This window comes from Neopelma chrysocephalum, unplaced genomic scaffold (genome assembly GCF_003984885.1).
Source record: "Neopelma chrysocephalum unplaced genomic scaffold, ASM398488v2 Primary Assembly neopelma1_24, whole genome shotgun sequence".
Lineage (NCBI taxonomy): Eukaryota > Metazoa > Chordata > Aves > Passeriformes > Pipridae > Neopelma > Neopelma chrysocephalum.
This window is the reverse complement of record NW_020897693.1, coordinates 40490364-40516662: the sequence shown is the minus strand read 5'-3', so window position 1 is coordinate 40516662 and position 26299 is coordinate 40490364. Positions and strand designations below refer to the sequence as shown.

At 42.5% G+C, this 26299-nt stretch overlaps 1 long non-coding RNA gene across 2 annotated transcripts; it reads right to left on the bottom strand.

The window, feature by feature from the left end:
- Nucleotides 1–634: 634 nt before the first annotated feature.
- On the bottom strand, nucleotides 635–24866 carry LOC113963302. 2 transcript variants are annotated; one of them, XR_003532728.1, is made up of 3 exons: nucleotides 24781–24866; nucleotides 2068–2178; nucleotides 635–1681 (listed from the first exon to the last, which is right to left on the bottom strand). It is a non-coding gene; the product is annotated as an uncharacterized LOC113963302 (long non-coding RNA). The 2 variants fall into 2 exon arrangements; XR_003532729.1 differs by having other exon boundaries at nucleotides 2068–2175; nucleotides 24781–24860.
- Nucleotides 24867–26299: the final 1433 nt, after the last annotated feature.

Genomic DNA, 26299 nt, shown 5'->3' with positions numbered 1-26299 from the left:
CAGATAGCATCTTGTCTTTTCAGAAAAGTAGAAGAAATATTTCAGTTTTAATATTCTCTTTATTTTGAAAGATCAGGAGAACAACAGTGATCAGAACTGTTGTTACCACACAATTTTGATCCATAATAGGATACTGAATATTTGAAGGGAGAGAGCCCAAAAGCTTGGGCTGCAGGTTTGCAGCAGACCCTATTAATAGCCACATCATATTCCTGTTTATTCGGTGGCCTTTCTTTTAAGGGAAAACACAGCTCATCCCTGCTGCCCCAAATGCAAAGAAAAGAATGGAAGGGGCTGCATGAAAATGTGTCAGCCTGGGTCCCTCCTGTGCTTCTTGCAGAAAGGAAAGGAAGATATTAATGCAGATGATTTTGTTACATAAATACATGTTGTATCAGGGCCATTTTTAGCATTTGTGGGGGTGTGAAGAACTTCTCCAAGCTGCGTATCTATTTCATAGGATTCAGCTGAACTGAGGAAAAGGACAGAGAGTTTTAAGGTAAACTATCAAGATACATTTTATTTAAGCCCACACAATTCTGTACAGAGCTCCACACAACAGAAACAATATTTCACTAACACCTCTCTGGCCTTAGTAGCACTTTTTAATGCTTTGTAATAGAAAGACCTCTTAATATAATTGGATAAAATTAAGGACAGATTTATCATCAAATTTCAAATAATGTGTCTGCCATTTGTCTTCAGAGAGTTTCAGTTGCTTTAAATTCCAAAGGACTTTACCACTTAATTAAAATGAAATTTTAAAATCCAGAAATCTAATTTTTAATTTAATCTCAAAGTCATTTAAATTTCAAATAGATAATTTTCTAGCCAGGAAGGAGCCTATTTTTGAATGAAAAATAAAATCTGGGGGTAATTTCACAAATAGGTTCATAACATACATAACTTCTCTTGATTTCTGAGCAGTTTTCTGTTGTCTCTTTTACTTTAGTGCCATGACCCATGGTTAGAGCAGGGTGCTAATAACACCACGGCTGTGGGTTTGATCCCTGTGTGAATCCCTTCCAACTCAGAATATTCTATGATCTCTGTGATCTCAAATCCCCGGGGGGTGCATGTGGCTCATTTCACCCTTCTTGATGTGTCCATCTGTACAGAAGGCAGAGAGTGAACTACAGCCCTCAGCACAGCCAGGCCAGCTGGGGACTTTTTACATCCATCCTAAAAATGGGCCCAGGTTTAGCTGTGGGCCTAGCCCAGGGTGGCTGGGGCTGGCATGGACAAAAACAGATTTTGCCCTCCTTCCACACTGGAAATGTCCAGGTACCAAAGCAGCAAGGAGATCCTCTGAGTGGTTTTGATTGCAAATGTTTCCAAAAAGCATTTTTTCATCTTATCTCTGTGGCCATCTGAGAACATTATCCTTCTAGACAGCTTTTAGGGGACTATTTTACTTACAGGAAGGCATTGCCAAAGGGAAGTTTTCATGGGATTAACTAGTGCTGCATTGTTTTTCTCATGCTCCAAAAGGATCTGCTTGTTTTGAAAGGATTTTTTTTTCCCAGAAAGGACATAAAAAGCTAACTTTTTTTAAATTGTATGAGCTTGGTAATTTGGTTAATTTCCCAACAGTGTCTACACTTGGTGTTTCTCAGAGCTCACTATGCAATCCACATGGCAGATCCCAACTCGGTCTCTGGTAGCTACAAGGTGCTTAAAACTAGAGGAAAGAGAAGAAGGTTAAGGAAAAGAAGAGTTACCTAAGTCAGTCTAATTCAATAGTCTGAGCATCCATGGCAGCCTTAATGCAGAGTGTTTTAAAAACATGGTAAAGAATGTTAGTCTTATTTAATAAAATCAGGCAGAGATAGGAGTCCCTATTTTGGGCACTTCACGGTTTTGGAAATTAACTTTTTTGCCGCAGGGGTCAAGTTTCTCAAACCAGTGTTTTAAATTCACCATGAATCTGCTACCACCTGTGAATTACTGCTCTAAGAGATTAATTTAAAGACACCCTCTGAACTGGTGGTTTAAGTGGAAAAGAAGTCAAGAATTGATTTCACTGGTTACAAGGGTTCTTTCACTGGTTACAAGGAAAACTCATACCCTCACTGTGGCCCCATATTTGCTCCTCAATGCTCCATTCGCTCATTCTGTTGCTGACTTTATCTTGGTTTTATTTTGAAGTCACTTAACACCAGAAGAAAATCTATCCTGCTGGGAAAGGAAGAAAGGTTTAACATTATTGCTAAGCATTCATCAAAGGAAACAAGATAAATGCAATATATCATAATAATAAGGATTCCTGAGTGACCCCTTAGACTCTAGAGCCCAACTTTGGTCACAGTTTAGGAGGAAATTCAGGAGTTCAGAGAGACTTCAGAGAGGTCATAATCTTCAGGGAACAATAAAACTGCTAAAACTGTGCTTTACACAGCCTTACTGCCCAAAGCCATGTTTTTTCTTCTTGGAGCGGGAAATAAAAATATTTGGGGTATGCATCTTGAGCAAAGAGTAACATTCATTTGCAGTTATAATGCATTCAACATGAAAGAAAATAAAACAAGGAGAGTCTCATCATTAGGAACATTTTAACCTGGTTCAGAATAAGATATACACTGGAAAGAGGTATCTAGTATTAATTACAAGGACAGCTGGATGGAGAGAATAATGCAGAGACAGGTGTTTTCTACCTTTTGTTTCCATTAGAACATAGAGTATCTCTGAAACATTTGTTTACTCTTACTGCTTGCCACACAGTAACACCACAAAAGCCCTTTCAGTGTGTGACAGCGGAGACTTAGAAGTTGCAAAACGCAAACCTCACCAAACAAGTCTCTGTGGCAATCTGGTTAAAAATTAACAAGACCTGTAAAAAATAAAACCAATGAAATCATTCTCTTAGACTGATGCTCTGCATCACAGAAGAGGAAGTAAGGAAAACATAAAAAGTATAGAACGAAAGGAAAATGCAATGTCTTCAGCATGTGGCTGGGAAGCAGAAAGAGATCAACATGGGATTTTGTGAAGATTTCACTGAATCCAGTATCTGTGGCAGCAGTCCCAGCCCAGATACAATGGCCCTGGGACAGCTGGGAGCCACCACTGGGGTATCACCAGTGGTAGCCACTGGCATCAGTCACCTCACCAAAGTATCCTTCTCCGTCACAGCAGTAATGGACATTTCTGAAGGGTCAGTCAACACAGCTAAAATCTGTATATAACTGTGCATGTCCCTATTCTCTTCCAGTTAATTAAGGTGCTTAAGTTAGGGCCGTTGAGAGGGTTGTCTCCCTCTCTACATAAGAAAGAGAAATAGGGTACTTCAGGAGGTGGTTCTGGCTTTGTTCCTAGGGCCATTTTTGCTGGTAGCAAAAGCAATGCAACCAGACATCTTCACCTCCTCCTCTCCCCACCCACATCGTCACAGGTAGGTAGTTGACAGTGGAGCACTATGGTGAACTGAGTAAAAAGAAACCTCCAAAAAAACCCAACCAGCAAACCAACACACCAAACAAATTAAATCCACAGAAATTAGATAAACCTAAACAGAGGAAACAAGCAGTGACCTGATAGTGAGAACATTTGTTCTCCAGAGACATAAATCCTCCTCGTGGGTTTAAGAAAATAGAATTAAATTCAGAATATAAATGGGCATGGCAGATACTGAACCCTTTCCACAGAGCCTTTTCTCAGAGACCACGAGAGTTTGAAGGATTGCATGAACAGACACAAAAGGGAAAAACTAAAACCAGATAAATCACAAATTCATAGTAAATCTATGAGAACTGGAATGACCTTTACTCTTCTTCCCTCGTCTCTCATCCTTACAAGGAGAGAGAAAAAAAGTTGATTTTACTATGTTATATTAGCTCTTTTTCAACAGACACAATGGACTGTATTTTGTTCCTGTTAAGTTATTGCCAACAAAGGATATATTTGTCCTGACGTGCTGCTTTGTTCACAGTGCTGTACAAAAAATTACATTATAAGGACATAGACACAGTATTTATTTAATCACTGTAATACATTACATTCCTACTCAAGGATGTTTCCATATACTCACATGGGAGTTTAGAACTGAAAGTTTCCTTAGATAAATGTCTTCCTCTTTTTTCTGTCATGTAACTATACTAGACCATTACCCCAGATGTTTATATATATATATGTATATGTATATATAAACATGTGTTATGTTATTTTGCTAATGTTGTACATAGTTTCATGCACACATCTTTGCCTGCTCAAGAAGGACCTGCAACCCAGTTGTATTTACTAAATCTTGCCTAACTCTATTTGATAAGTGCTCCCTTTAAAATCTTTCCTCTATAACATGAAAAGTCAATGCCCTAATTTTAAGTTGCCTTTTGAAAGTGAGCCAGTATTCAGATAGATATTGACTCTAGGCCTGCTGGTTGTTCTACAGTGGTGTTTGGAAGGCTGCTGTTCTAATGAATGTGCTAACATTTGATACACACACTAAGAAAATCAATAGCACTATTTTTAAAAAAGCATGTGGCTTTACTAAGTACACTGTCACTACCCTGTTGTGCAGAATTTTACTAGAAACCTCCCTATATGACTAAATTGCTGCATCTGGCTCATTTCTCTACTTGCCTATCAGAATGCATAATACCAGACTTCAAGGACATCCAAAGTCAGCCTCTGAAGCAGAAAAAAATATGCTTATTTAAGTCTGAAGTGTATGTGGCAGTCAGTACCTGAAACTCTCATGCAAGTGTCAGTTTTTCCTCATTTCTGCCCTGCTGTTGGCACATAAGACACCTAGGGGACCTAACACAGTGTTCACATCAGAAATGCCTGCTTTTGTGGTTTCTGAATGAATGGGTGACTATGGGCAGAGAATAAAATGTTTTTATAGTCACTGTTGAATAAATTAATCCTGCTCTCTAGCTCCTTGTCTTTAGTAGGCAAGTGCACTAAGAGGTTCTTGAATCTCAGCCTTAGATCTGCTCAAGCCCATCTAAGTCACCCTGTTTTCCAAGCAGCTACTGTAAATATCCAGTCCATGTGAGTGAACAGGCTAAAAACCTGTAAGTGGAAGGAATATGTGTAAGAAGCAAACCCAGATGAAATCCAAATGGAGTGTATATTTAAGTACTTCTAGTCACACTGACTTAATTCCAACTCTGAAAGTGTATTTTCTCCTTAAGGAACTGATTCAATGCTATAATATGTGGGCATATACTTGAACCAGAGACTAAATGTACCACTAAAGCAGTCAACAATTAAGGCAAGATAGATGATCAAACAGGTAATACTCTAATATTATGTTCAAGTATGTCTTCAATCTCTGAAAAGTTTCAAAATTTAGGAATATAGATCTATGTAAATAAATCAAAACTAGCTATTTCCATCATTTAACTCTTCAGTGCTAGTTAATTGCCAAAACATAGCACCAAGCTCATCAGAAGGAATAGAAATTTCTTCATATGCATTTGTATATGCCTATAGCAGGCATAGGTTAGCTGAAAAAGAAGCCAAGCAGCTACATGAGAGGAACAACTTAGATTTTACCAAAAGATGAGCTGGTGGCCTGGCTGAAGAGAGCTTTGTCTGAAACTCCGGAATAAAGGAGAGTTTATGACCTGTAGAAGAAAGGGCAGGCAACTCAGGAGAACTACAAGGATATTGTAAAGTTATGCAGGGAGAAATATAGAAGGGCCAAAGCTCAACTAGAATTTAATCTGGCTACTACTATAAAAGACAATAAAAAATGTTTCTATAAGTACTGTAGGAACAAAAGGAGGGCTAAGGAGAATCTCCATCCTTTATTGGACAAACAATGAGGAAAAGGCTGAGGTACTTAATGCCTTCTTTGCTTCAGTCTTGAATAGTAAGATCAGTTGTTCTCCAGAGGTGCACAGCCTCCTGAGCTGGAAAACAGGGACAGGGAGCATAATGAAAACCCCATTTCCCCAAGGGAAAGTGGTCAGTGACCTGCTACACCACTGAGATGCTCACAAGTCTATGGTGCCAGACGAGATCCATCGAAAGGTACTGAGCAAGCTGACAAGTGCTCACTGAGCCACTTCCCATAATTTATCAGCAGTCCTGGCTAACAGGGAGGTCCTAGTTGACTGGAGGTTGGCAAATGTGACACCCATCTACAGGGTTGGAAGGGTTAGAAGGAGGATCTGGAGAACTACAGGCCTGTCAGCCTGACCTCGGTGCCAGGGAAGGTCATGGAGCAGATCATTTACCATGCCATCATGAGGCATGTGCAGGACAACCAGGGGATCAGGCCCACCCAGCATGGATTTATGAAAGGCAGCTCCTGCCTTTCCTTATGAAAGGAGATCCTCCTGATCTCCTTCTATGAAAAGGTGACCCACTTAGTGGATAAGGGAAAGGCTGTCAATGTTTTCTACCTGGATTTTAGTAAAGCCTTTGACACCATTTCCCACAGTATTCTCCTGGAGAAACTGGCTGCTCCTGGCTTGGATGGGTGCTCTCATCTCTGGGTAGAAAATTGGCTGGATTGCTGGGCCCAGAGTGTGGTGGTGAATGGATTAATATCAAGTTGGTGGCAGGTTACAAGTGGTGTTCCCCAGGGTTCAGTATTCAGGTCCTGTTTAATGTCTTTATCAATTATCTGGATGAGGCAAGCAAGTTGACCCTTAGCAAATTTACAGACAATGCCAATTTGGGTGGGAGTGTTGATCTGCTGGAGGGTAGGAAGGCTCTGCCGTGGGATCTGGACAGGCTGGATTGATGGGCCAAGGCCAATGTTACGAGGTTCAGAAAGGCCAAGTGCCGTGTCTTGCATTTGGGTCACAACAACCCCCTGCAGCTCTACAGGCTTGGGGCAGAGTGGCTGGAAAGCTGCCTGAAAAAGGACGTGGAGTTGCTGGTCAACAACATTGCTGAACATGAGTCAGCAGTGGCCCAGGTGGCCAAGAAGGCCAATGTCATCCTGGTCTGTGTCAGAAATAGTGTGGCCAGCAGGACCAGGGGAGTGATCATCCCCCTGTACTTGGCACTGATGAGGCTGCACCTCTAGTACTATGTCCAGTTCTGGGCCCCTCCACCACAAGAAAGACATTGACATGCTGGAGCGTGTCCAGAGAAGGACTATGGAACTGGTGAAGGGTCTGGTGCTCAAGTCTTATGAGGAGCAGCTGAGGGAGCTGGGGGTCTTTAGCCTGGAGAAAAGGAGGACCTGTGGGGGACCTTATCACTCTCTACAACTACCAGAAAGGAGGTTGCAGCTCTTCACCCAGGTAACAAGTGATGAGACAAGAGAAAATGGCCTCGAGTTGCACCAGGTGAGGTTCTGATTGGATATTAGGAAAAACTCCTCATCAAAAGGGTTGTCAAGCATTGGAACAGACTGCCCAGGCAAATGGTGGAGTCTGTCCCTGGAGGTATTTAAAAGAGGGGTAGATATGGCACTTAGGGACATGGTTTAGTGGTGAACATGGCAGTGCTGGATTAACTATGATTTTAAGTGAAAGAAGTTTCTTTTTTCTTTGAGTTTGAGCAAGCAATGACCATGATAGGAAAAACATTACTTGGTTTTTAAAAAACTTATCATATTTCATTTCAACACTAGGGCTCCAAAAGAAAACATAATACTGGAAAGTTCATATAGCATATGGTATCTTTATGAAGTCCTGCAGAACTGAAACAAAAAAGACAGAATATTGTTATGAGAGATTCAGATGATATTCACTAAATGGAACATTTGGTAATTCAAATACTATTTTTCCCCACAATAAATAATTAGAAGGGAAACTCATTGTCACAGGCTGTTATCCATGTGGAGAATAGAATCAAAATGCAGATTCAAAGGGAGTCTAGGCACTTGAATGGGTTAAAGGTGCATCACAAGCACAAACTCAAATATAAATCATGTTCCATGTAGTATCTCACCATGGGGCATTAGGAATGGATTTTCTTGGTGGCAGATTGCTACTGTTGGCCTCTTGTGCTGCTTCTTGCCTTGTCCTACTAGATGCCTGGAAGGTGTGTCTGCCAGACAAAATATCAGGCTAGCTGAGTCACAGTCACCAAGTCACTGCAGCAACTCTTACCTCTTCATAATATTCCTTTCTCTTTTGAGAAAGGGATAAAAGACAACATGGGCAGTTTTAACAATTGGTTCTTGCTTCTCTTACAATGAGCACCAAGAGGGTTATTCTCCAGGCCACCCGCAGCACCACAGACAGGGCACTGTGAGCAAGCCTGGGCCATAGCTGCACCACTGCCTGTGGCACAGAGAGCCACCTGCACACAACCTGCCAGCAGCCAGCACAGCCAGCAGGCACAGGCTCCAGCACAAATTATACCAGTCTGGTGGACATCTTTAACAGCACCTGTGTAAAAGCCTGGGCTGAAATTTACTGCCTTGCTACGGGTGGTAGTGAGCTTAAAGCTGGGCAATGCCCACTCATGCAGCAGTCAGCTCTGGCCTGCTGGGATCCTATGTATCTAAATGTCATTATCCCCATTTTAAAAAGACACTTAAGATAAAGAAGGAAATGAACTGAATTACCCAATTTATCTGTATATTAAGTGAGGAATTGATTCCAGTGTTCTTAGGCCCCAATGAACTGCTTTAACTCTACCTTCCCTCCTACAGAGAGACTATAAAATTAGACCAAAGGGCCTCTGTGCATATATAAACATCTTATACTGGGAATGCAGAGACGAAAAAGACTATTCTGCCCTGCATGTCTGCAAACAGGAAAGAGTGGGAAGGCAATCTCCGCTGCAGACCTTTCTAATGAAGCTGTACTTGTGAAACTACAATCCAGTAAGGAACAGGCAGGACAGCACATCTATAGATCCATGGCTCATTCTCATTCCACATTATTCAAACTGAAACAGTAACCTAAAGCAAGAAGTCCAGAGTCTGGTGGCTGAAAAGGCACTACACGCTGATGCCATGTGAGCGACGGCCAACTAAGTGAGGGGAAGCCTGTTGAGGCAGAAATCTGTGAATGTGAAGGCAGGATGGAGCAGCAATGAGGTCTACAAACAAATATATCTGTATTTTCACTTGGTTCTCTGAGCTACCACAAACATTTGCTAAATTCTTCCCCACATTTTTCTGTCTCATATTATTTAATCTGCCTCAGTAGATACAGTCCTTCACCAAAAAATCAAATTGTTCTGTGATCTGGGCATCACATCAGGGTATCTGGCACACAGATATTAGGTTAGCTTCTGGGCAGGTATTCATCAGGCCTAACCTAATAGAGTACCAGCTATTTTTTCCCTTCAGCTGACATGCCGTCCTACATATAAGTAATATAAATGCCCACATTTCTGCACAGATCCGTAGGCAGTATCACTTAGCACCCAGAACATGGGCTCTGCTGACTTTTTGAGCTCCTTCCACTCCTGAGGCAGTTTGTTCAATCATGATTCATTTTAAGCAGATGATTTCCACCATGCTGAACAATTTCTTCCTTTCTTTTTTTTTTTTTAATTTTTTTAATTGCATGATCCTTCCAACTGTAGACGATACTTTGGCACCATGCAAAATTTTGTTATGTGCATGGATACATCCTACGGGTTGTAACAATCCCTCTGGATTATGATAATCAAGGATGTTCCAGAAAGGGAAGAACTTCATTATTTATAGGCTCAAATTTTTCTGAGAAGTTGCTACTGATAAGTGTTTCTCTAAGATCTGACACTTTACCCATTGCTGCAAGAGAACTAATAATACCAGAAGTTATTAATCTGTCTTACTCAAAATCATAGTACTGATTAAAGCACAAGGAAAATTTCCTTTAGGCTCAGTTAAGACCCTTCATAGAGTGAAACACCTGATAAACTGTACCTAAAGGGGGCCTACGAGAAAGATGGAGAGAGACTTTTTACAAATGCATGTCATGATAAGACAAAGGGGAATGGTTTTAAAATAAAAAAGGAGAGGTTTAAATTAGATGTCAGGTGGAAATTCTTTACTGTAAGGGTGCAGAGGTACTGGAACAGGTTACCCAGAGAAGTTGTGGATGCCCCATTCCTGGAAGTGTTCAGGGCCAGGTTGGACAGGGCTTCGAGCAACCTGGTCTAATGGAAGGTATCCCTTCCCATGGCAGGGATGTTGTTAGTAGATGATCTTTAAGGTCCCTTCCAACCCAACCCATTCTGTGAATCTATGATATGAGATAAAAGCAAGAGCCATCAATGGGCCAACCTCTGGGCCAAATGATGGGTTGAGCAGAAGGATTCTCTGGCCAAAACTAATGCAAGTTCAATGTATGTGTGTGAGTTAAAAAAAAGCAAAACCTGCCCAGACAGACAGCAATGGGTTATGTTGCAAGAACATCCTCAAGAAGGAGTCATCAGGAAGGTCTGTGCACAGAGAATACAGGCAGAGTTGGGTCATGAAAATGGCCTGGTTGTTTTTTATTTCTATCACAATCAGACAAATAAGGTCCTATGGTCATTGGCTGTAAATAAAATGCTTTTGTTTAAGATTAAACCCCAGCAGAAACTTCCAAAGGAAAAAAAAACCAACAAAAAAAGTAAAGTCTCTGAATATTGACTAGCCACTCAGAGGGACCATGATGCTCAAAGGACACCTGGTCACTTCCTCCTGCCTTTTGTTAGAGGTACTTCTAGCTGGCAGCCATTTCCCTTGGCACCTGCTGGTGAAACAGCTACCAGTGTAGGATACCAACCTATTGTTAGGTTGTGTGGGACTGATGGAGCATGGGCTGCACTACAGTGGGCAGGATGACAGCACACATCTTGTGCCACAGAGCTGATAGTGGAATCTAAAATCAAGAGACAAAAAAGGGAAGGCCCAGGGTTTCCTGTATATGAGATATTTTAATTTGCATAAACACAAGTGACAGACACTTCGGAAGTTTCCACTTTGTATTCTGCTTTCATCTTAATTAGTATTAACTTATTCTTTCAACAAGGGAAACCCCACAGAACACTGATCAAGAGAAGGAAACTGCAGTAGTTCTAATATTCCCCTTCACTCAGTTGTTAATACCGTACTTAGATGGGTATGTATGTAGTTGCATATCATCTCTAACGATGAGGTTTCACAGAAAGAAGCTAAATTCATTGCTGTGGCAATTAAAGAAAGCTCCAGCAAGATGAATTAAGCCACTGGATGCCTTAAATCCGTTCCCCACAAACTGTGAGTGAGACCTGGATGTTGTTGTTCTTCATCAGTCTGAACCCATCTAACTGCAGGATCATCAGGCTTGGCTGCTCTCTGGCCAGCTCCTGTGACTTTGGACATGCCCCTTTGGCCTGCTAAGAAAGAAGCAGAGGCTTTCTGCCAGTTAGACATGCTGAAATGCCAGGGCACTGGAGCTGGTTAATGCCAGAGCTGTTTGAGGGAGGAGGCAAGGTTTCATGGCCTAGATGAGAGGAAGAGCATGACCACAGCAACCTAGTTGATATATGGCTGAGGTACTTGTGGAATTACAGCCTGAACAGCAAAAAGCAACAGTTTTCTCTCTGAGAAGTGAAGGTGCTAATGCCAAGTAATAGAGCTGTGGCAACTTTTCAGGTGGATGCTCATGACCAAAACACCTGCTGCAATAGCGTGACAGAAGGAAAAAGTGGCTTGGTCTGTCTAACATCTAAATTACTTCTGTATTAACTGACCAACCTTCTTGCAAGACATGCTCACTTTTTATAGGAAGGCATATAGTGAAAATCAAGCAATTCTTTTGCAAGCTGCAAAATACAGTCACTGTAAGTGGGCACCAGTGCAAATGAAGCAGCCAGTGCCAGGGAGCATTATACCCCCTGCCAAAGAGCCCCTCTTTGTATTAATTATGTGTTAAAACAAGTTTCTCTATTCAAGCTTAGTTTCAGAGCCTAGAGGTGCAGGAATGAGTCACATGTTCTGACAGTGCCAGGGTACAGCAGAGGAAGCCTGACACCATGTTGCTCAGCCTCAGACCAGCCCAGCCAAGCATGGGACAACTGGATTCCAAAAGTGATGGGTAATCGCTTTTGCCAATGGCAGAGCAAGGTGCAGCTGTCCTGTGGCCTTTGGAACTGGGTTCTGAGGGCACTGCCTGCTTCCCCCCAATAAGTGCTACCTAGTCAGCCTCTCCGTTTCCAATTAAGCAGAACATTATGTTTATAGTGATGTTCATTACAGCTGTACGTGTATTTTCGACTTCTCTGCTCCACAGAAACATGGCAGTCATGCTCCAAATGAATCTAAACCCTCAACAGCCTTCTCGGGTAGATACTATGCCATCAGCTTTCCTCAGCAGAAATCAAGTGCTTTTCAACTGAATGCCCTGCCAAGGCACCAGCATGTCCATGGCACAGAGCAAGGGGAACCAGCCATGCACCAGGAGTGCAAGGACTCTGTTTTGTCACCAGGGTACCATGGCCTCCCACAGCCCCTGCTTCTGTGCCCCAAGGGTCAGCCCCATGCTGGCTCTGTCTGCAGACTTCAATAAGCCTACGGAGATGTACCAGAACAGGATTTGCCTTTGCCTTGTTCTGCCAAATGGATGTAACAGCAACAGAGAAAATGCACAGAGAGGATTTTCCGGCTTGTCATCAGAGTAGAAAAGGAACAGGAAAAAAAGAGAAGAAGAAAGGAGAGTAACAGAGAGAGTTAGAATGAAAACAAGCAGGGGAGATAGGGTGGAAATATACCTTCTGGGTCTTTGGTCCAGGTTCCTCTCTACTGCAGCAACTGTATCATGTAAATCTCCTTAAGCTCAGTCTCTTGTTTGAGTACTTCTACTCTCACTGGAAAGCTCCTACTTCTCTCACGGCTAGAACTCCTTTAATTTCCAGCCTAATATAATTCATAGCTGTATGTCCACATCTTCTTGTGGAACTTTAAGCTATAGTCTTAACTACAGCTTAAGTAGCTCTCCCTGGATGTTAATCTCTCAGTTCTGGTTTTATCCTTAGCTTAAGCTGCCCCTGTGTGTGACACGTTTTCAAACAGCCGTTTCCTCATCTCCCTCCAGTTGGTGGCACAGGCACATCCTGCATCTCTGCTCTTGACCATGTGGTCACACTTTTTCCTCCACACCACACTGTGCTCACTCTGCTGCTGATCTCATGGTCAGTCAGTCTTAGAAAACTCATCTAGCTGAAAATTAACTCAGAAAATATCCCTGATTCCACAGTTATGAGGCATAAGCACTGGGACAAGTGAACTGTCAGAACTATGCAGCACAGGCAAGGAGAGGTATGAAAGTGGAGCCTAGAAGTCTCTGCCAGTCGTGGGGCTCCATGTGCTTGCCCTAACATGCTCTTAGCACTTTCGCCTTCCCCGCAGAAAATTCCCTATATAATTAAAGACCCTTCCTTGGGTAGTGGTATGATCATTCCAGTGCCAGGGAGGTAAGAGGACGAATGCTGAGAAACCAGGCGATGGCAGTGCCTTAGCTAGCGGTTTCCTCACATCAGATGCTTCTGTCTTTAAGCAGAAGAACAATCTAACCATGTCACTCGTAGTCAGCTGTATGCTTATGCGTGTTGCTGACATAGACCCTTCACATCCCTTCAGATGATATTTTGTAAAATGCAAGAGGTAAACAAATTAAACAGATCTTAGAAGAGTAATACAGTGAAATAGAGAGAGGAACAAAATATTTTTTTTCTCCAGAGAAAAGAACCAAGGAAAATAGTCTAAATGCTTTTTATATGATTTTGTGTTTTAAATTCTGACAGGCTATCCTTGGTGTCTGGTCCATCATCACCCTCTCCCAAGCCCACAGTAGTGCAGCTCTCCCTGGGCCCTTTGTTTTATGGAAGAATGTAGAATTGTCAGAGTACCTTTGAGAATTCAACACCGAATCACTTTACACTTAATAAAAAATATGTGGGCAGATGTGATGTTCCCTGGTCAAAAAGGCATCCCTCTGCTGAGCAGCTGAATCACACAAACCTGGTTGAAGCTTTGATGCAGGACCCCGATCTCAGGAGCTAGAAGATAGGGCCTCCATCTGCAGAAGCTTCCTCTGGATCACATTCATCACACCTTAACACCACTTCCTTCCTTCCCACTCACAACCCTGCCTGGAGCAGGATGTTGAGCTGGGGGTCCCTGTCAGAGAGAATTGTGTAAGTGTTGGGCAGGACTGTTTTATGAGACACTAACTCTCTGGTACATGCTGTGATGACTGGGCTGGAGAGAGATATATAGAAAGTTTACTGCCCATCCAAAGACCACCTGGGCTCCATGTGTGTGATGAGTCTCATATGACGGACACTTCAACCACCTACACATATGCAGCAAAGCTGCTCTGAGTCTGTCTGCAAACCCCAGAGAGTTTTCAGAGGTTTCTGGACATCTTACTCTGGGTGGAAAAGGAGGGCTTGTCCCACTGAGGTTTTGCTCTTTGGAATATCAGGAATCTTCCCCTTAGACTGTAACCTGTAACCTTTGCTTGGTTACAGAAATAGGTATTTCATAAAAAAAAATCAGGAAACAAGTAGGAAGAAAATAAGAGTTACCTTTAATACGTTTTAGAAAACCCTACACATGTGAAAATTACCTAATCCTTAGATTAAAGCCATATTAGGGAACCAGAGAGATATATAATTGCTCTGCTGTCTGGATTATCTGATAGAATAACACTCAGAAGTACCACTTGCCAACTGCATACATAAACCTGGTTGATCGCATCCCCAGCAAAGTAGATTATGTTTTTGTGGTGCCCTTATCCACATGTTCAACCAACGGGACCGCATTACCTTCCTCAGTGACCTTCATATTGCTCTTCCAAATTAAGCAGCCATGCATTAGTCGCCAGCTCCAGCTAAGGTACTGGATGCAGAGCAAGTGGTGTGACCTGGTGAAGAGCTTCGTGGTGGCATCAAGGTCAGTTATTTCAGAAAAGAAAGGAAAAGCCCAGCAGAGGAGACCTTCACCTCTCACTAACCGTGCGTGACCAGGAAGGCTCAGCCTCTCCAAGCGCTTTGTGCTGAACATGGTCCTGCAACGAGTGGCATCAGGCACCAGAGAGAAAAGGAAAGCAAAGAGCAGAGTTTCCTCAGTGCTGCTCTAATTAAGCAGTTAAGAAGGTGTGAGCCGAGATGGATGTGTTGCTGCAATCTGTGGGTTTGAGGTCCTAGTCCTAGTCAGAACAAAGGCAAAGGTACAAATTTAGGCTCAGTTGGAGTGAAGCTGGAAATTTGTGATTTAATCTGGCAAGATTTTCTCCAGCGCTGGAGGACTTTAGCAGTTTTACAGGTGATATGAACCTGTGTTATAGCAACCTGTCTCCTTGATCTTATTTGACATTTCAAGCACTGTCAAGTCTGAGGGACTCTTGCCTTCTGTGTTTTAATCCACGTCTTTGGCAGCCTTTGGCTTTCCCAAGGCAGACTTCTATTCCAGAACAGACCCTCTCAGAAAGCCTTCCTTCTTACCTGGGTCCTGCAAAAATGGCAAAGAGAAACTATTCTCTATTTTACAATATTTTATCACACATTAAATAAAGAGGTATGTATTTTAACTTAGCAAAAAATATTTAATGTTTAAGTTTGCAATTATTGATAACTATTTCAAGACAGAAATCCCTAGATATTTTAAAACTCTAATCATATTGTCCCAGCTGTGTTATCCATAGAGAATACGATATAGCTATGTAAAGCTGCTATGACTGCTAAGTGTATTCAATTATCTCTGCTAGTTTTGTCCCCCCTCCCACACTCTCCATTCATTTCAATGTTCACTAAATATTTTAAGCTTGTTAAGTGAGTTCATGCATGCATTACAAATAAGCACTTTGGGAAAAAATATGGCTATTTTATCCATCTTAATGTATGGGCATGAACGTACCACTAATCTGTGCAGAGCTGTGAAACATTGTCCCTTTTCCTCTTACCCTCCCCCCTCAAAAAAAACCCCACAAACTTTGGAAACGGGTCATGCGAACGCAGGGATTTCTATAGGGAGCCCATGGAACAATGCGCGCATTCGCCACGCGTAGTGGGCTCCCATTGTCTCATCTTTGAGCACATAATAGAGGCTTTGCCAGTGGCGAGGCTAAATGGAAACAAATGGATGGACAGTAAAGATGATGTCGGCAGAAAGTGCAAGAACCTCCTTCTGCTTCTGTTTCTTTCAAAGCTTGAAAGTGATAATGCGCATAGCAATTCCTCTCCATTATGGTATATGCAGCGATTATATTCATGCTATGCTTGCTAAAGAAATGCTAGCTGTGGTCAGCAGAGAGGCTTGTATACATGCTTTTATTTCACCAGTCCCTTGGAGTTCAAACAGTATGGCATCCATGAGTGAGGAGCAAAATACCAACTCTTATGTTAATGAAGATTACAGTGAAGAATGAAGGGGATGAAAGCCTGGCTGCTCACCCACTGACAGCGATTCAGGGGATTTTCCCTTACAGCATCGGAGTACTCAACTACAGCTAAGTTTCATCAGAACTTTCTTTACCATCCGTTTCAGAGGTTTCACAACCAGGCTGGAAAAATTTACATGGAGATAAACCTTTCATGTCAGGCCTCAAACAAATGTAAAAAAGGCTCTTATCTTTGTGTGAAAGTCCCAGAGGTGGAACTACTAAAGTAGTGCAAGTGCAAATACACATGGGAAAAGCTGTGTAGTGCAAATAAATATATGAAAAGCTGTGTAGTTAGAGATTGAACTGGTACACAGAATTGCAACAGAAGTCAGATTAATTTACCCCATCTGATTGATAATTTAGATTGTGAAAATTAAGACTTTTTTCTAGCACTTTGTCACATTATATCAATTTGAAGCAAAAGAATTATTTTCTGTTAAATTCTCTGAGATGACTCAAGAAGTCTGTAGAGAGGTGATCAGTTCCCATTCACTTCCAGAAGACTATCCCCAAGGATTTGAAGTGACAATCAGCAGCAATGGCAGTTCTTCCATCCCTTCTTCCTCCACAAACTGCAAGCTGTGAGGTTTTAAACACTGCTCTTGCTACAAGTGGAGAAATAAAAGACATTGCTGAAGTATCACTTTTCAGACCATTCATTAGTCCTCACTATATTTTTGGTCTGGGGAAAAAACCCACCTACATTAATTTTTTTTCTCTTGATCTTTTGTTTTCATAATGCTTGATAACAAGTCCCATTCCAAGAATCCATATCAAGAATCCCTTGAAACCTATAAAAATGCTCTTCCCATTTTTAAAGTTGGGCACTAGTAGCAAGATGTAGTGTTTTTAACTTGTGTATCCTCAACGGCTCCACCCCGAGCCAATAATGATCTTTACTGCCGAAGGACACTGGTGGCCCTGCTTAGAGCAGGCTCACAGCCTTCACCTATGAAGGCATGGATTTGAAAACTGGTTTCATCACGGAGAAAACAAAAATTACAGAGGGCTGGAATATCTCTTTCGTCACTCAAGTTGGCCCCTCCAAGGAAGAAGGTAGACCATGAAGAAACTGAGAGCTCTGCCAACATGCTACCTAATGTGAGTATTACACCTGTCTTAAACAGAGGAAATTAATACCAAACACCTCATTTAAATGGCATCTCATTTGGGAGAAAAGCCAGGAAATATAAAGGTTGGTTTGCTCTGCTCATCACTCACATGACTGTGCCTTTTGTTTTTCAGCCTGATGAGTTGCAAGGATAGAAAATCAGACCCAGCTCTGAATTTCCTGGCTTTTGTCAGTTGATGTCACACCCATAACATTATTCAAACGGGGGGGTTTGTGTGTAACAGATAAATGTCGACAAAGCCCTGTCTAATGCCTTTTAGGTTGCTAGGAAACCCGGCTCTGTAGCCACCACTGAGATATCTCCGGCTAGGGGCTTAGATAAGCTCTGACTTGTTTTGATTAGGTGAGCTTTATTGCAGAAAACATAGCAGCATGCTGGACATTGTGAAAATATAACCCGCTTACAAACCTGGGGGCACAAAGATCATTTACTGCTCACGGTCGCATTCATGGGAGGACACTTACAATACCTTTCTAGCCCACCAAATAACTTCCCCCCTGAAAAAGCTACACCTTCTGATTGAGGTTTTCCCTGGTCCCCTAGGACTCGGGGCTGCTGCTGCTAACACCTCTGTTTAAAACCATACTGAGGTGAAAAGTCATCATCACCCTGGCTTAATTTCATGTGTCAGGAGAATGGCAGTATTTGTGGTATAGTTGGCAGCACAGATAACTAAGAATTAGATTACCTGCACTCTGGTCTCAGCTCTGCAATTTAATAATGGTGCTTTGAAAATAAATTTGAATGAGTTACACCTGTGGCAGATATTTATGCAGCTCCATTAATGGACGGTCTAGCAGGAGTGAGCCTTTCTACTGTTGCTCATGGTGACCTGGGATCTGCTCAGGAGGTGCTGAGGCTCTCCTCCCTTCTGATCCAGCCTGTCTTTGCCTGCTTATGCTACATTGGTGCCCTGCCCCTGCTGATGACATGCCCAATAGGCATTTGGTGAAATGGTGGAAGTGCCATGCCCTCCTGATAATTGGTTTCCACCTTTCACCTCCTTACTGATAAGTTTTTGTCCTGATGTGCCTTACTGCAATCCAAGAACCTTGCTTCTTGTCTTGTCTGTAGCATATATAACGACCAGGTTATCCCTTCCTCTCTGCAGCGCCTTTTATATATTTGAAAAGTTATCCTTTCTTCCTCAGTCAACTCTTCTCTAAACAAAACAACCTAAACATTTTCCATCTTTTCTCATAAAGTATATTTTCCCAAAACTCTTTAACTCCATGGTGTATTGCCTGTGAAGGCAGAGCAGATATTCTGCAAGCTGTAGACAAAACCAACAATACTGAGGTGAAAGAACCAGTCAGACTACAGGCTCAGTCATGCTGTACCCATGAGCAGGTACAGTTTCTGTCCAGGTTGCTGGCAATAGCTTGGGATCACATTATCTGCTCTTTAATTAGGAAGGCATGAGGCGGGTATGTCTGCTGATGTATAGGATTGCCAGGACATAGTTGTGTCCAGCTGGAGCAGTCAAAACTACGTGATGGAGACCCTGGGTTCATGCTGAAGTGTAAGCAGACTTAGAACTTCCAGTTTGGTCTAAGTTCACGTTTACATTTAATAAAGTGCATGGCTCAATGAAATACCCTCATGTGACAGATGCAAGTTGTACCAATCAGAAGAGACAACCAGCTGAATTAGTAATGAGTAATCATAGCATTGTTAAATGCTCATCAATCTATCTCAGGTAAAGCTATTACAGGAGTTAAAATGTGATCCAAAGGGTGAAAACAATCAGGCTCTTTCCAGCTAATTGGGAAAGCAAGTTTCAGAATAATGAATTCTGTGCTGAGAACTGCAGTTGAAGTGTTTCAGTTGGGAGAGCTCAGTACAAACAGGTACATTCCAAAACATTCAGTATATAGGTTAATATTAACATTAGGCATTGGACATTTAACTCAACAGTCTAGGAAGCAATGATCTGGTATGCTTCCCTGCACACATGATTGAGCCTTGGGTTTGTGTGCTGTGCTCAAACACACCATTATGTACTGGGACCCTGTTATGGAGGAGACAAAAAAGCGTGTTTACAGGCTGTCTTTGCAGTTCACACCTGGAGCAAGCACTGGTTCCCTGGCTGCCTGTAGGATATGGCCTGTGTCCCTCAGGAACACATAAACTGTGACGACACTGCTGTGCTCTGGGAACAAATCTGGCATCCTACCAGACTCCACTGCTCTCTGCAATTAGGAGTGAGTGTCACCTTGCTTCCCCAACATTGGTGTCAGAATACACTTGCCCCAAGCATGGCAGAGGACCACACCAACATCCTCCTCAGAAGGTGACCAAGCCCAATAAACGATTTCAGAGGCTGTTACAAAAACACACTTCTTGCTTCTGCTATGACTGCATGTGCTGCCACTGCTTCCTCAACACATGATGTCAGTCCCACCACAGCAAACCTCATGCATTGGGGTGCTGGCAAGGCCAGCTCAAACTAGGGCTATGGATGGGTACACACAGATGCCTGTTAGAGCTGGTCTCAGCCAGATGGTGTTTGTTGCCCCAATTATATTCCTGGCTCTTAACTGCCAACCAAGCTGTGACATAGCAAGTTGTTACATGAAGTGCTCATAGGGCCTGGATGTCATTGTTGGCAAACAAGGGCAGAAGGCTGCTGTTGGAAAAGGCTGCTTGTATGTGCATGTGTTCGTGTGCATACACGTTAGTGGTATCCAAGGTACGGGGTGAGGTGAGTCTCTTTTGTCCTGGTCCCTGAGCTGCCCTTCTCTGCTGCAGAATGCCTCAATCACACAGTGTATTTTTCCTAAGCACAGTTGTACCTAAACATATCTTTTTACTCTCATCACTCCAGTAAATATAACTCAGGCAAGACACCTACCAGAGCAAGGGGCAGTGCCAGAGGTATGGGCTCATGCTTGGAGCTCATGCTTGGAACTCCTCCTTCACTTGTCCCGAGCATGGCAATGAAGATGGAAGGGCCGAATGAATGGCCCCAGAGAGCGTCACCTGTCTCAAGGCTTATCAAGGTCCTAGACCTCTCAGACCCAGTGTGATGCTCAAGTCCCAGGTGACAGTGCAGCATGGAGCATGCTATTATGGCACATCAATTCCAAACTGGTATAGCTTTTCACAGAGCCTCTGTGTCAAGCTGCTCCAGCATACTGATTGGCATCACAGCTCTTTGAATGCACAGCCTTTGTTTTGATGAATCTGAAGTCAAATTACTTACTACTGCAGGCCAAACCCACATCACGAACTGGCCTCAGTTATGTGGTATGTGGAGATCCTGAAAGTGCTGGATACGGAAGTCCTGAACTACTTTTTGCACCTGAAAAACTTGGATTTTTTATTCACAAGGTTCAGTAAAAATCCCAAGTGGTCAAATAATGAGAGGATTGATGTAGAATTCCCCAGGTTTTTATGCCAGCTAGTAGGTTGGTGAGCGTGGTTGAGTGAGATTTGTGTGCATAAGACTATGGGAACCGGGGAACATTCTTGGGAGGAGGGGGTGAATGTGCCCAGGTCTGTGCAGGTATTGTCCATGGTGTGCAGATCCTTGAGCCCCACGCTCTCAAATGCATCCAAATGTCTTAAGAGAGGTAGCTATTTAGCTTGCTAAACCCAGATAGGAGGTGGGTTGATACAGTTTCATGTAGGTGACTGGAAGACCAGGGCCAAGTACCAAATCTGACTACAGATGGGCAGCATGGATGCACTCAGTGTCATGGATTGTGTTCACAAGGTATGAGAAGAAAATGTACAATTTTCCAAGCTGTACTGTGCACAGGAGCAGTTTTGGCAACTGTGTGCATGCTCTTGCAACTCTAGAGGTAGGTAGAAGACAGCAAAAAGGATCAACATGAAAAATTGACTATACTGTTAGAGATACATCATCCTCCAAAACAGTGAAAACCCTTTGGATTCACAGACACACAGAAAATCAGATATGTTGCCCAGACTCTTTACTAATCCTCTCATTTAAAGAGCTGAGACAGCAGGGACGTTAGTTGTCAGAAAGATCACAGCATTAAGAGGAAATGTTCCATGCCCACTGATTCAGCTCTTCCTTCCCTGAATTGAGTATATGGACATGGCTCAATAACAGGCCAGGTACCTTCTGTACAGTTTCCACAGGTCTTAAAGATGGCATCTGACACAGAGTAAACGGCTGAAGTTCAACTAGAGTCAGTGAAAAGTTTGCCCAATTTAGTAATGGAGTTCTTCTCAGGGACATGAGCCAGACCCATTCAAATTTATGAAAGCATATCTAGCACACTTTTAGTGTGTCTGCTACTACTTTTGCCATGAGGCTGAAGTTTTTAATGAGATTAATCATCCATGGGTCACTGTGACCAGTGATTGATGAGGTTCTCAGCAAAATCAATTTATTGTTTCTTTCTACCAAGGATTGCTGCCACCTTTCTGCATCCCAAAATGGGTCACAGTTAAGACGATCTGGTTTGATCTGGTTTTCCCTGACGAGACGCTTCAATTCAGTACCTGCAGTTTGTTGAAGGCAGTTTTCCGATAAGCTCAAGGAAGTCTAATGGTAGCAGGGCATTAACCCACCAATGCCAGTTTGCAGGATTGGGTGTCAAGATATGCAAATGAATTAAATTAGATCTTGTTTTCAGAGGGTATCATAAGCTGTCCTTTGAGTTTTATATGCTTTTGGACATGATTTGATACATTAACATTTAATTCTTGCCAGATGGGGTTCACTTTCCTCTGAGGTAAAAGCTTACAGTGTGATACAGATCTTGTACCTCCCTCCTTCCTCTGCTAATAAGAAATACAAGATCCGGTTTCTCTCTCCTCTTCTTTCCCCCACTGCTTTCCTCCCACAATGTTTTAAAAATCGTGACAGTAATGTGAAAAATAGTGTTGTAGGGCTCTGGTTTTGCTCAGTGACTTCTGAATCATGTTTGCTACCTTGATGTGCCAGTGCTGTTGGGAGCTGAGGTGTGAGGCTGGTTTTTCTGCTCTTCTTCAAGTCTGTCCTGTCCTGGGACAGCTGCTTTACTTTGACCCAAATATAAGAACACTTAACAGGAGAATTTTGCTAAAGTCCTTGACTTCTGCTAATCTCATCACCTGCTGGGATGGGATTTGAGGATATTAGCAGCCAAATGTGAATATTTGCCACATGCAGGCCCTCAGGACAGTTCATAGCTTTGTGGCTCACCACGCTATATGATTTATGGAGTTCCAAGTGATGTGGGACATAGCCACTGCCAGTATTTAGGATCATAGATTTTAAAGATCAGTAGGAACCACTAGCCCTCATTATATCATAAACCAAATAATTTAATCCGGTAAATCCTGCCTCAAATTCCTGTCTCGTGGTTGAGCTGGGGCATGTATTTGCAGGAGCTGCTCCAAACTGAGTTTAGAGATTTTATTTTAATGAAGCATCCCACTGAGTTCTCTGTCCCTGTAACCCTCCTTGTGTGCAGCACCATGTGCCACATACTCGCATCTCCATTCTTACAGTCAAATTTTGCTTAAAACGTACCCAGTTTTGGTTAGAGTAGCATTATTTACTGAGGATTGCCAATGTGTTCTGCCTTGCTTAAGTCACAGTTTTATGATGTAAATTAGACAGATAATACTGTCTGTAAACCATACTGCATGATCAGATGGCAGACTAAGCTTAGTGAGATAAAGATTTCCTTTTTAATTAAAACTGCAGCACTTCTGTGTGGTGGATTAACACTGAAAGGGTCACTGGAGGAAGTGAATTAAAGTTGGATTTGAACAATAAGAAAGTGGCCATTTTTGAGCAATTTAACAGCATAAAAACAGTGTCACTTCTCAATGTCTTCCTTGCAGGACTACTAAGATTGTACTATGCTAACACTTACAACTCCTTAAAGGTAGTAAAATGTCATCCTCATTTTATTGGTATGAAAACTGGGATGTGGAAGGTTAAAATAATAATGAAATTATATCAGGCTTCTCTTTCACAATCTTCATCTTGACAATAAGACCTTGTTTTTGGAAGCCTCTGGTACCCAAGGCTCACACCAGTTTCTGTGGGAGTCAAGAGATTTTTTTCAACGACTCCAGAAATCAAGCCCCAGTAGTTCTCTTTAGGTAAATCATGTTTTTCCTTTAGAACATGTGCACTCAACAGTTAAGCTGCCATATGAACGTTTAATTCCCACAATACCCAATCCTTCTGGCCAGCTTGTCCCAGAAGACTGTCAGTAACCAGTGCTGCCACAGATGTCACACTTGCACTGAAACATCCCGGCTTTACAACGAAAAGAAAATTTCCTTTTTCCTAAATTCTCCCAGGCTACGAGTTCTTGAATCTGACTGATGCAATTTTACCTACATATAGGCCTGAAGATTAATTTCTCCCTATTAGACTGTCTCTGCTGTTCAGATGACATCTGCTAATAAAGCCAAGTATAATAGATGGTTAACTTCAAGTCTAAAACTTGCACATGGATTCTTTTGCTAAATAGTCTGCAATTAGACATAAGCTGAGTAAGGCAGAGGCTGCAGTACTGTATCACTAGGAAACATGCGAGGAGAAGAAATCTGAGCCATCCTTGTTTCACTAAAAAAAAAGCAGCTGAGACACATACCTAAGAAATACAAGGGGAAATAAGAAATCCTGAATCAGCTGCTCACAAAGAACAAAATGATTATAAATTAATATTCCATATGCATATTTACAGATTAGAAATATATAACAATTCTTAAGCAAATACCAACTTCCTTCCAGAAAAAAACCTGTCTGTTGAAAACAACAAATCCAAGGTGGTTACAGATATTACAAAACAGAGCAGCTATTTGGTATTAAACCTCAATAAATAATCAAATATTTCTGTGCTGGTACAAAGGAAAAAAATAAAAGAAAAAAAACATAACCCTGCAGATGAGATTGGTGGGAAAGAGGAAATGAACTGAATTAATCACCCACAAGTTCCTCCAAAAGTGACTTCATCCTGTTCAACCTTCTATATGAGAAAACCCATAGGAAAACCAGAAAGCCTCTAATACTCAGGCTGCCAGGTCCTTGAAAGGAGTCTGATTTTAATTTGAATATTTCAACAGCACAACAGCATCCTCAACCTAAGAGAGAGCCTCTAGGCAGAGGCAAGGTTAGTTTATAACAATAATAAATAAAATTATGCTTACCCCTTCAAGTACCTCAAAGGAAATTAATTTTTAGTTTTATGGAATAACTGTGAACAAAAATCACATTAAGCAGTATAGACCACATTTGAGACTAGTACAAGCAGTGCCAGCTCTCCAGGCATTAGGAACTAGAAAGAGAGCTCTAAAAAGCATATTTTGCTCCCAGCCCTCCTCGTATCCCCTACTACAGAAATCCAGGAGATTGCAGATGCAGGGAGGCTAAGGGAGGACCCAAGCCTCCACCTGCAATTACCTACCCCCATCATTTTATGCCAGTAAACTCTGCAATGCAGCAGTGAGTACTCTGCACTTGAGTAAGTGTTTGCTTGTCTCTCGATGTCTGTGCCAGTGAACGTGTGCAGGCAGCAGGGAGCTTTAATAAAGCAAACTCTGCAGTAGACTGCAGAGCAGGCTGATTAACAGTTTCAGTGGTACTGGGGAGCATGGCAGAGCACTCTACCTCCCCTCCTCCACCCAGCCTTAAACCTGATAGATCAAAGCTTTGACCAGCATCAGGTGGTTAAAACACGTTCATTAACTCGTGGTGCTTTCTGCCTCCTCACCATAGAAAAGCTGCAGGAGTTGCTTACGATGATCACATACAAAATGTGTTTATTGGACTTCAAAAGAGCTTGTCTCCTTCATGCCAAGACCGTCCTTTAAAATTACATTAATTAAGGAAGCAGCTTTAATACAACAGGCAAATGGCATATAATCAGTGATTATAGCAGCAGGAAAGGACATGATTTGAAAGAGATTCAGTGAGAAGGGGACAAATGCAAGATCTTGTCTTCCCCATGCAGGGGCTTTGACCCACCCTCCTCCCTCTCCCTGCTCTCCCAGTCCCACAGGTGGCATCCGCCTCGCATGGAGGTCTCTGAGGGAATCTGAGCCAGGGAGAGAAAAACAATTTCCCTCCTCCTCCTGTATCAAATCAGCTGAGGAAGGAGATGTGTTTCCCCAGCCCTGTTTTCAGACTGAGGGGAAACAGGGTGATGCAGTGACGAAAGGGTGCAAAGCCACAGTCACCCCAACTGTCCTCATGGAGCAAAGCTGGGGCAGCTGGCTGGGTTTGGTGCCTTGAGGTGGGAGCAAGTAGAGTAAGCCCTGGCAGGGTGGAGATGCTGAGGGCAGGCAGGGCAGTGAGGGGCAACCTCCAGCATGGAGTAGGGACTGGAGCACCAACGCGGGGAAACGCTCATCAGGCAGAGAATGATCAACAAGCAGATTCACCCAGCTATAAGTTGTTTATGAGAATAAGATGGAAACCAAATTAATAAATTATCCCAACTCCTGTCCCCACACTCCCACTCAATTTATTTGCTTTTTTCCCTTTTGTCTTTGCTCCTGCCCTCCCACATGAAAAAATATAGTTATTTGTTTATATTTCTTGCAGTCCATTATAATGCCTTATAAAACCACTACCCAGGCTTCTGGGCCAAAACCCCATTTTGCAGCTGTAGAAAATGCAGCTTGAAGAGGCAGAGTGACTCAGTTAGGATTTTATAGCCAACCCACATCAGAACCGGCTTTCAGTACTCATCTGTTTTGGCTCCTAAAATGAACCTTCTTCCACCAGCACCAGAACTTTCCACTGGAGCTGCAGTTACCCACTGCACTGAATTTGCTATCTTTAGCCCCTCAGTTGGGTATTTGTTCTTTATTCTTCAGAGTCCTAGATGTTGCAGGATGTAAAGCCGAGTGTGTACTATTGTTCACTTCAGCTTTGTGCTGATGAAAGAACAAGCACAAAAGAAGGAGAGAAGAGGAGAAAAG